This window comes from Astatotilapia calliptera, chromosome 6, assembly GCF_964374335.1.
Source record: "Astatotilapia calliptera chromosome 6, fAstCal68.1, whole genome shotgun sequence".
Taxonomy (NCBI): domain Eukaryota; kingdom Metazoa; phylum Chordata; class Actinopteri; order Cichliformes; family Cichlidae; genus Astatotilapia; species Astatotilapia calliptera.
Window position 1 is genome coordinate 4936707 of NC_137427.1, and position 10561 is coordinate 4947267.

At 40.1% G+C, this 10561-nt stretch overlaps 1 long non-coding RNA gene across 1 annotated transcript; it reads left to right on the forward strand.

The window, feature by feature from the left end:
* Positions 1–729: 729 nt before the first annotated feature.
* On the forward strand, positions 730–9130 carry LOC113023627 (uncharacterized). The gene is made up of 3 exons (XR_003272598.2): positions 730–1105; positions 8018–8159; positions 8426–9130. It is a non-coding gene; the product is annotated as an uncharacterized LOC113023627 (long non-coding RNA).
* The last annotated feature ends 1431 nt before the right edge of the window (positions 9131–10561 follow it).

Sequence of the window (10561 nt, forward strand, 5' to 3'; positions counted from 1 at the left end):
GCTCCATGGTGTGAGAGGAAAAAAAGACAGATGGGTTAAGAACAAGAAGAGTAATGACACACGGAATGAAAGAAGGCAAATGGCTGCTGGTTTGAAACTGTTTTAAGGTGATGTTGTTCTACAGATTTTTGTTTCTGGTTTTCAAATATATATATATATATATATATATATATATATATATATATATATATATATATATATATATATATATATATGGTAATATTCTACCATTATTAGACTGTGAAACCAAAACTAGAAAAAATGTATCCAGCTTTGCGGCTAATTATGAGCTTATTCTTGTGTTCCATTCATCACCATTGTTACCAAAAAAACAATTAAAGCCAAATCCTGAGCCAGACTGGCTGCGGTTACATGCACACATCGATTTGTGGTCATATGTGTACATGGGATGTGATTTTAATACAGTGTTATGTTACCATGCAGTGAACAGCAGGACATTGCTGTATTGTGCCATGCATTTGTCTTCCTTAACGGTTATCTTATCTCTTTGGCATGTTCTTGATCAGCTTAATAAAGATGGATATCTGTCATCTGTTCTGCTTAATCTCTTATTGCTCCTCAATTTTTAGGAGTTTGGACTGTGAAGTAGCATAACATAAGCAGCATGGAAGGTGATAAGACAGCATCTGCAGACTGTTCAAGTTTCTTTTAAGTGTTCGTTATTTTCTGGCGTCGTCTTTCAACAATTGTTTCACAAAAACATAAGAACCTGTGAGTCAAAATCTCACCTGCTTTATATAGAATTCCACTCACACCTGGATCTCATTAACCTCTACCATTGGGAAAACAGGGTAGACTAAATAACACAGTCTAGACAAAGAAACAGGAATAAAATAATTTTTCCACTTAACAAACTCATTCACCCAACTAAACAGTTTGAAAAGTCAATCTCTTCACCTAATCTGACTCATGAGGTTATTTTAAATGAAATAAACAATTATACACAAAAGAAACACCCCTTCATTTGGTTACACCCAATTGACATGATCAGTGACATCATATCCTATAAAATCAGGAAGTACTGGGGCGGTCCTTCCCACATACCTGTTTTACAAATAGGACCTGCTCAAAGGAACAGACAATGGTAAGTATAACCAAACTACATAAACGAATGAAAGATTCAAATCAATTAATGATGAAGTGACATTTAGCTTTAAGTACATTTGCACAGATGAAATGAATATAACCAATGCTACCACAAACAGACCCGGGATAGTATGTAGAGCCAAGGTTACATGTGCTGTGTTTACATTAAAGCATTATGATAGACTATAGGATAACAGAACACAAAATAACAATATATGCAAGTGACAAATGGCAAATGAATTCAGTCCTAGCCACTTTGTCACATGGACTGAAAAAAAAAAACCCTAGTTCCTACAGAGAACTGGTTCAGTGTGGAAGCATTTTTGGACAGACGTAAGCTTCCCTTCGCAAATTTACATCAAGACAGAGGACACGTGAAAAAGAGTACACGGTGTTTGTGAAGAGATTCTTTATTTTGACTGATAAGCTCATATGGAAGATTTTTATTGTGTTTAGGCTTTTAAACTGATAAGAATCTGACTTTTATGCTCCATGTAAACATAGTCCCTTCTTCATTACATCTGTAGCGCTAGATTATTATACTGCAGTCCCTGCATATTCCCATATGCACTTCCATTCTTCCACCATTATTAAAATGACAGTTCATTCCAACGTCCCATATGCACATTTTCCTCTGGCCTTTAGTGCTATTTGTTTGACTTTTTTTTCTGTGAGTCTCCCAGTTTTAGAGTTACGCACTGCAGAGATGTCTGCCCTTTCCAGATCAACAGGTTCAGGAAGTTTGTTGTCATATACACAACTACACATAGTGGTTATGCTGAGCAATGAAATTCTTCTTTTAGCGAGTTCCTTTCACTAAAGTTAGATGAAAAAACAAAAATAATAAATAAACAAATAAATGAAAAGAAAGAAAAGAAAACAAGTAATATGTACAGAAGGAAGTGTAGTCAGAATATAAAGTGCAATTAGATATGCATACTGTTACAGTGATGAAACATTCACAATGTATGTGTTTTACTGTATAAATGTCCCACTGTACACTGCATGGTAACACAACACTGTATTAATATCACATCCTGAATTTTTGGAATTAGACTCATAATAATAAAAAGTGAAAAATAAATCTGGAAAAATCTGCTTTGCAGAAATCACGAGTGTCACAAACATCAATACTATCAATACTATATCGTAAATATCTGTTTAGTTGTGCTTTCTGTATGTTTTTGTAGAGTTTTCTCGTTCAAGCCTTTCCTACCTTTGTGCATTTGTAATTTAAGCTTATTATTATTATTATTATTATCATCTATAGAGCCATTTCAGGGTCATAGGGGTTCGAGCTTATTCCACCTGTAAAAGACTTTGAGGACACTCTGGACATGTTGCCCATTAGTCTGTTAAAAGTTATAGTTCACAATAGCACAATTAGAAAAAGACTGAATAAGTATGGCTTGTTTGAAAGGAGCTCTTCTCTCTGATAACACAGCAGCGTGGCTTAGCTTTGCAAAGTTGCATCTGAGCAAACAACAGGGCTTCTGGATCAGTGTCCTTTGGACAGATAAGACCAAAGTGGAAGTGTTTAGCCACAATGCGCAGAACCATGTTTGGAAAAAATAAAATAAAGCACATCAGGACAAACACCTCATACCAACTGTGAGCACGGTGGTGGAGGGTGATGATCTGGGCTTGTTTTGTAGCCACTGGATCTGCACAGCTTGTTATCATTGAGTCAGCCATGAAGTCCGAATACCAAAGTATTCCAGTGTCAAATGTGAGGCCATCTGTGTGACAGCTAAGTAGGTCATGCAGCTGGATGATGATCCCAAGCACAGCAGCAAATCTACAACAGACCAGCTCAAAAAGAAAAGGGACGGGGTGATGCAATGGTCCAGTCAAAGGAAGGAAATGCTGTGGCAAGCTGCACCCACAAACCTTAATGAGCTGAAGCAACATTATAAAGAATACTGGGCCAAAATCATGTGAGAGGCTGATAAAGTCATACAGAAAATTCAGTGTAGTTAGATTTTATTCATACGACGCCAGATTACAACAACAGTCACCTCAACATGCTTCAGATTCTAAGGCAAAGATCTTACAATAATACAGCACATGGAGACAGTGGAAAGGAAGAACTCCCTAAACGATTACTTAAATAATGGCGCAGTCAGTGGACATATGTCATATGTTGTTGTTCATCTGAGAACCAGATTATTTTGTGCAATGTCCTGATGCATGAAACCTTGGAACTGAGTAAAGGTGCGCTTTATTTGTCAGGTGACTATAGTTTAGTAGACTAAAACAGTCTCTTTATGAATGTGCTCACAGTGTTTTTTGGTTGTTTTTTTTAATAACAAGGAAATGACTTGCGGAAAGAAATATTACCGCTGTGTTGCCAAAAAAACCCCCCAAATCATGCAGTACTGGAGAAGCAGCCAAAACTGGGCATATCATACAAAACTCTCTAGACAGATAACGGCACTACAGACAAATGGAAAATATGTAAATTTGATACAGAGAAAAACTGTCCGTCACCAAAATTTGCATTAGTCAACTGGCAAAAATAGTTCAAGCAATGATCCAAACCACTATTCCATCCTGGGGTTTTAAAGAAGTGAAACTACATTTCATTGAACTATTTTCAAAGATTTACAGCATTGTCAGCAACAGAGCGCTGCATATGCATTTACATCCATTTATGAATAATAATTAATAATTTGTGAAAACTTACTATGATTAAAAACAGCCAAAGGGAATTTACACCAAGTTCCACAAACACAAGCTGGTTAAATTTCAGTTTCAGCATCAAAACAACAAATTTAAAAATGGAAATTGATACATAATAGAGAAGAACAATCAATGGAAATTTCAAAGAGGAAATAAGGGACAAAGCAATTCAGTACTGGTTCCCACTCTGAGTGCCCTTTCAGTGCCACTGCCTCTCTGCTGCTTGTATTAATCACTGTTCTTTGCAGCCCTCATCCCTCTCTCTGCACCCACTGTATTCAACTTGACCTTTTCCTTCTCTTGGCCGCTTCCACTAAGAACCCAGGAGCCTTTTGATATGTGGGAACATTTTCTCCAACCAGACACCTCGCACCCTTGGTTACTCCATGGAGGAGAGAGGAGAAAAAAGGGGGGTAGGTGAGAGATAAAGTGTGAGAGAGACGAAAAAGGGAGCGTGAGATGGAAAACGAGGGTGACAGAGAGGGATGGACAGAGAGTGGACAGCTTATTTAATTTATTTATTAAGGGTTTGGTCACAGAAATGCCAAATTAAAGTAACGAGGTAAATTAAACACAAACGCGTTCACCTGTACTACATTCCCTCCATCTTGTGTCACATAATACTTCAAAAACGCTCTCAGCATTTTCTTGGATTAGTGAGAGAGTGTGAAAGAGAGAGATCACTAGCGGTAAAATAAAGCATTAGATCTTTTTAAACAGACATTAGTGTGAGAGATGGTGAGAAAAATTAGATTTGATTCAGTGGGAGATTTTAAAATTACACTTGAATTTCATTCTGCAGAGAGATAAGAGAGGGAGAGAAGGCGGAGATCGGATTGAAGCATTAACGCTAAATTAGCAGGAGTGGACCTGGGAGAAATTAGATTTCATTCTGAGGCTGAGGGAGGAAAAATGGGAATTAACCCTCAGATCTGTGGAAACTGTCGAGCATGGAAGAGTGTGCGAGGAAATGGGAAAGGGAGAAAAAAGGAGGAGGCGGGGGTTGTAAGAAGGAATTTTGAAAAGAGAGAAAAACTCTTCTGCTTTGGCAGTGACTGCTGAATGAGGCGTCCTCTCCATCCCACTCTCTGCTCACCTCTCAGACACTCCTCTCTGTCCCCTCGCTGTGTAGAAGACCCCATAAATAACCCACAGACCCATCCGCACACACAGACAAAAGAAAACAGGACCCTCTCTCCTGCTGCTGTCTCACGTCAGTGTTCTCTGCCGTCTGCTGCTATGTGGAGTCAGTAAGAGCTTGAAAAACATCATTAAAAACCAACAGCTTCCTTTTGACGTGCTCGCCATCCTCCGCCCCCGTGCATTGTTGCGCGTTAATCATGTTAAACAACGCAGTGTTTGCCTTCAGCGCATTCTCCATAAGCACAGAACAGGTGGCCTTTAAACGGGGGTCAGGCTCAGTCAGGGATCAAAAGCTTGTTAAGCACAAGATGAGAGTGGGGAAAACGACAGAAAATAAACATTGACTCTCGTGGAAGCTTCTGGGGTGGGCAGGGTGATGGACAAAGAATGGTCACCATGTTTAAAGGCTCTTAACAAAGCCAACAACGTCTATCTGTCAATCCCTAACAAGCCAGCCCCTCCTGGGGGTCTTGGAGCAGACGTTTTTAAGATTTATTTTGGAATTTTAAGGCATTTATGTGGGAAATTTCTGGGGTGGACTTGAACCCACTCCACAGTAGTGTGAGGTGGGTTCTAATGTGATCCCTTCTTCGGGGTTTTAGGGGTTTTAGAAAAGATCAAACCTAGTAGTCCAGCCTCCTCTATAGAGGTCTGAAGGTAGCTTCCCAGCAGAGTATGTTTGTGTGGGATGATGTGGGCCACATCATGAAGACCATATTTTATTTGAAGTTGACCTTCCTACCTTCCTCACCAAATAATGAGAATGAAAGGAAGTTAAGCCTTTACATGCTTATCTATTCCGCTTTTTGTCCCATTAACCTTTAAAACTGTTGCTGAAGGTTATTTCAGTGTTATTTCGCACTGTAATCATTTGGCTTTCAATAGAAATGCATTCATCAACTGGTATATCACTGTTTGACCTAAAGGTTCGTCATGATCCAAATTACAGTCTTTCAAAGTACATAAGGGGGCACTGAAATTTAATTTCTATTTAATTCCTGGTACGTTTGCTTCTCTCTGCTCTGTCGTTGTTCATTTTTTATTTTTGTCCAGTTAAAGAAGGCTTTACAACCCAGCAATAGAACAAATTACACACATGAACACGTGACAACGTGATCACACTGCCTTTGCAACAGCTAAGTGGCTGCACGAGTAAGATGGAGCCAGAGAAAGAGTGCTGTCTGCAGATTCATAACTTGGAGGCCGTGTGCAAGTCTGCAGATCCCAGCGAGTGAAAGAGAGACAGCAGCAAATTTTTACTGGACACGCTCACACAATATCACACTCTCACAGATAAGCATGCGCATGCCTATGAGAGAGCACACACAAGGGAGTTAACACTCGTAGGCAGTCATAAATATGGACAGACATACTCTGGCACATTCAGAGTGAGGGAGAGAGGGTGGCGTGGAACCAGGAGGTCTTGGCTGTGTGTGCTCCACGTGTCTGAGCTGTCCTTGGGTTTCCGGCCTTCACAGAGATCCTGCTGATTTATGGGACAGATTCCAGTGTGTGTGTGTGTGTGTGTGTGTGTGTGTGTGTGTGTGTGTGTGTGTGTGTGTGTGTGTGTTCATAGTTGTTTAAGGGAAAAGGTATATGGTCCAAATATGCAATACAATAAGCTGTTCCCATATATGCTATTGCTATTATGCAGGACAAAAATAAATACATTTGCAGGAAACATTTTAAGAAGCAGGTCTTGACGTACGATCAGGTGATATGTCTGTGCAGGTTCTTGGTAATCTAAGGACCGTGGAAAGAAAAGCAACTGGACTTCTTAAAGTTTCTTGAAGACCTTTCACTTCTCATTCCAAGCTCATTAGAGTACAAGCAGGTGCAAAACCTCATCACAAGAAGTGAGTGTGTCTGCCAGTTTTTTGTGACTCTGAAGTCTTGTTACAATGCCACCAGTTGTGCATCCATGCACCTTTCAGGTGGACTTCATGCATACTTCAAGGAAGTGTAACAAGACTCACTGCTGTGCACGGTGTCTGCAGGCGTTCATGTCGACAGCATGAGGGTAAAATCCTCAATCAAGTTCCTTTACTTGTGTCGCTCACCTACATGGATGCTGACACACAGGTTAGGAAGATGGGATCTAGGGACACACCCAAAGAGTGTAAAGAGCTGCAGATTTACCTCTCCTATTTTCTCTTATTGCTTAGCAGTGTAGGGACTGAATCATGTAAACCAGGGTCACGCTCACACCAAGGAAATCAAGAGTATGGCTAGTACTCTTCTTCAGGTGATTTTTTATATTTTTTTAGTGTAACTCATCCATCTGGACCTATTGGATATAAATGCAAGCTGTCTGCTAGGCCTCACCATTGCTGACCCCAGGACTCAGTGGGCTGCAAAACTGAAGAGAAAGTTTAACAACCAACCAATTTAAACATTGATGACATTATATGGTGTCGGTTGCACTGTGCCAACACCATAAACTCAATATCATCTTTAAACCGGATACGTAAGCCTTGCCTTACCTCAAAGGAGACGCAGCTTGGTTTGAATCCTTGTTATACTTGGCTATCGCGGAACGGTCATAATACTTACATAACACCCCCATTTAACCATAAATTTAATAGATTACATAGTTGTGATTAAAGTGAGATCTGCATTTTGTCTTAAAGAAGGGGACTTGATAATTACAACTTTATTAACTTAACTACTCTATCTTATTTTAGCTTTTAGCTGCAGTTTTATTAATTGCTCAAAGGACTCATGTTACACACTGGTGTACCCTTCATATCATAGGTCGATACTTTGTTGATGCCACAAGGGAAATTGTTGTGTTTCAGATGGATAAGAAATAAAAATAATACATTAAATAAACAGCACGTTAAAGTAAAAGTGCCACATGTGCATAGTGAGGGAATTATACTGTGATATTTTTGAAAGTGCAAAAAATTTACATGCACAACAATCACAAAAAACACATTTGAAAATGTCATTTGTAAAATATGCCGCTCTGTTGCAAGCACACCTGTCCTTGTTTGTGATTGGTCAGAAGCTACAAACACTGTCTCGGTCATGTGAACACCTTTATGATAATCACCTTTATGTGACTGTTTAATCTGGTTGACAGTGTCACAGTAAATGATCCCAGATGACGAAAATATATCCTGGGTATGCTGAACTTGTTTTCTACAACAAGAGAAACACAAGGGAGAGAAGCACACACGGGCAATTTATGCAGACAAACCACGGAGACGCGGAGTAAAGCACAGGTAAGCTCAATCAAGACAGTAATGAAAGTGGGAAAAGGAGCAAAGCTGAAACGCTGAGACCCACAAAAGGGATTAAATATTCAACAGCTGGAAGTGAATTGAAAGCGGGACCGAGAATGAACTCGCTGAAATAACATTAAGATATAAACAGGGGAACACAGCAGGCTCAGAATGAAGCAAGGAGTAAAGATTACAACAACAAGCAATGATCAACACAAAGGCCATGACAGAGTAATACAAATATTATATCATTAAATCTCATTTAGCTGTTTCTGACACTCTCGGAGTGGTCCTGGCCTACTCCACCATCACAGCTGCCAGACATGGGAGGGCGGTCAGCTGATGCAGCTCCTGGGGCCTTCAAGGCTATGAAGTTGGTCCTTCTCTCTGTCACTTTTTAATAAATGTCACAAATTACAAATGTTTAATAAATGATCTTTTATTTAAGTAATAAATAAACAACACGGATGCCCTCCTACATTACATTTGGACAACTGAATAACACACGGCCACTGTAAATGTTATTGATAACACAATTTTTTGCTTGTCTGCTATGAAAAAGTCCAGTGCTAATATATTATGAGTAAATATTTATATTTATTATTATGTAAGAAAATGATTCACATTCTGGTAATGTTTTTAAGTGTACTAACTTTATTCTTTAAATGACCGGTGGCTTTGGAGAGCCTAGACTTTTCTTCACATGCATTTCTCTTCACTGTACTGGCATTTGTCACGTGTAGCGCGTGCCAGGGGAACGCTTTCTCCAATTTGCATACAAGGTCATTAAAAATATATTTTCTTCATTGCATACAGAATCATTAAAAAGCAACTATTTGCATAAGAGTGCAGTGTGTGGTGGGCGCATGTGAATAAGATGTGTGTCTGGAAATGTGTGTGAGTGCGCGTGAAGGCAAGACCATATGTTTGTTTGTATTTTTCCACGAGGGGTTTGTATTTGTATTCAGGTCTGTCTCTCTCGCTATCTCAGACACACACACGCACACACGCACACACACACACACACACACACACACACACACACACACACACACACACACACACACACACACACACACACACACACACACACAGAGGCCTGCAGAGGGAGAAATAGTGGGAGATGAGAGGCAGAGGAGCAGTGAAGCGTGAATTATGGATTTTGAAGGATTTCCCATTGCTGCAGGAGTGTGGATATGCTGAGGGAAACTGAAGGGTTAAGCCAGAGAATTAGTGTAAAAAAAAGCACACACAGTGGGTAAGAGGTAAGAAAACGAATATCTGCACAGGTTGATATAAAAGAAAAAAAATTAAAAAAAAACATCCATGGGAGCTCTTGAGGGCAGGTAAGAGAGAGTGGGGAGGTGAGGGCAGTTCCACACTTTTTTTTTTTTCACAACATGGACTTTCTGAAGCGCCCCCTCCCTCTGTCTTCTCTCCTCGGGCTGCTGTTTGAAACGAAGCAGAGTCAGGTGGTGAATGCTTAACCATGTGTGGCAGTGGATCAAAACTGTTTTTTTCTAAAAGGAAGCGCTTTAACGCAGGCAGTAAAACTCTGGATAGCTGATAACCCGCGCACATGTCGACACACACATCTGTTCACACACACCGGAGGCGTTATCGGTTGCAGATAAGATTTACTGCCATATGTTAACTGCCAATCTAAATACATTCCACTCTTCTCCTTAACTTTTCTGCATTGTTGTCTGTTTTTGTGCTCGTGCACCTCCAAAACCCGCGACACAGACACGCACACACAGGCACGAGGCTCTTCTGGTCACGCTCAAGGCCTGGCAATGCATCAGTGTCACTGCTACAGGGTGTCTGCTCCCCCAGACACGCACATGCACACGGAGCCCATGAGGAGCCTTTATATCCTTAACAGCTGTCTGCTGGGTTGCTGCATAATTTAATAACAGCGACTGCTGAAGGCCACAGCCTGAGTCAGGTACTAGTCCATTAAATACTTTGGTCTCATTGATGTAATTTCCCGCAAAGTTTAGTATGAAATGAGCGAGTTGAGCAAAGTTAAAGCACATGCGCAGTAACTCACCAATAAAGTGTTTACTGACCCCTCAAATCATTTTATCAAGTTCCATATCCACCTCACATGTGCAGTAAATGTCTAATCTGCAGTAATCACTGATACTTGATGGCTGCTGGCTACAATAAAAGCCCCAAAATGTAACCCACAAATATGGTTGAAACCTTGATAATATCCAGTCAAAAAACTGATTGTGGTTTGAGGGTAAAAGCTCCTCCGGACGGACAGATGTTGATGTTTCCATATTATAGTTGCCAGGTCTGACCACCTCTTACAAAGCAAGAAATATTACATCCACCAAGGCCTTTAAGGTCAACTTAATGATTTATTAGTCTAAAACTGACCAAAAAAAGTCTTA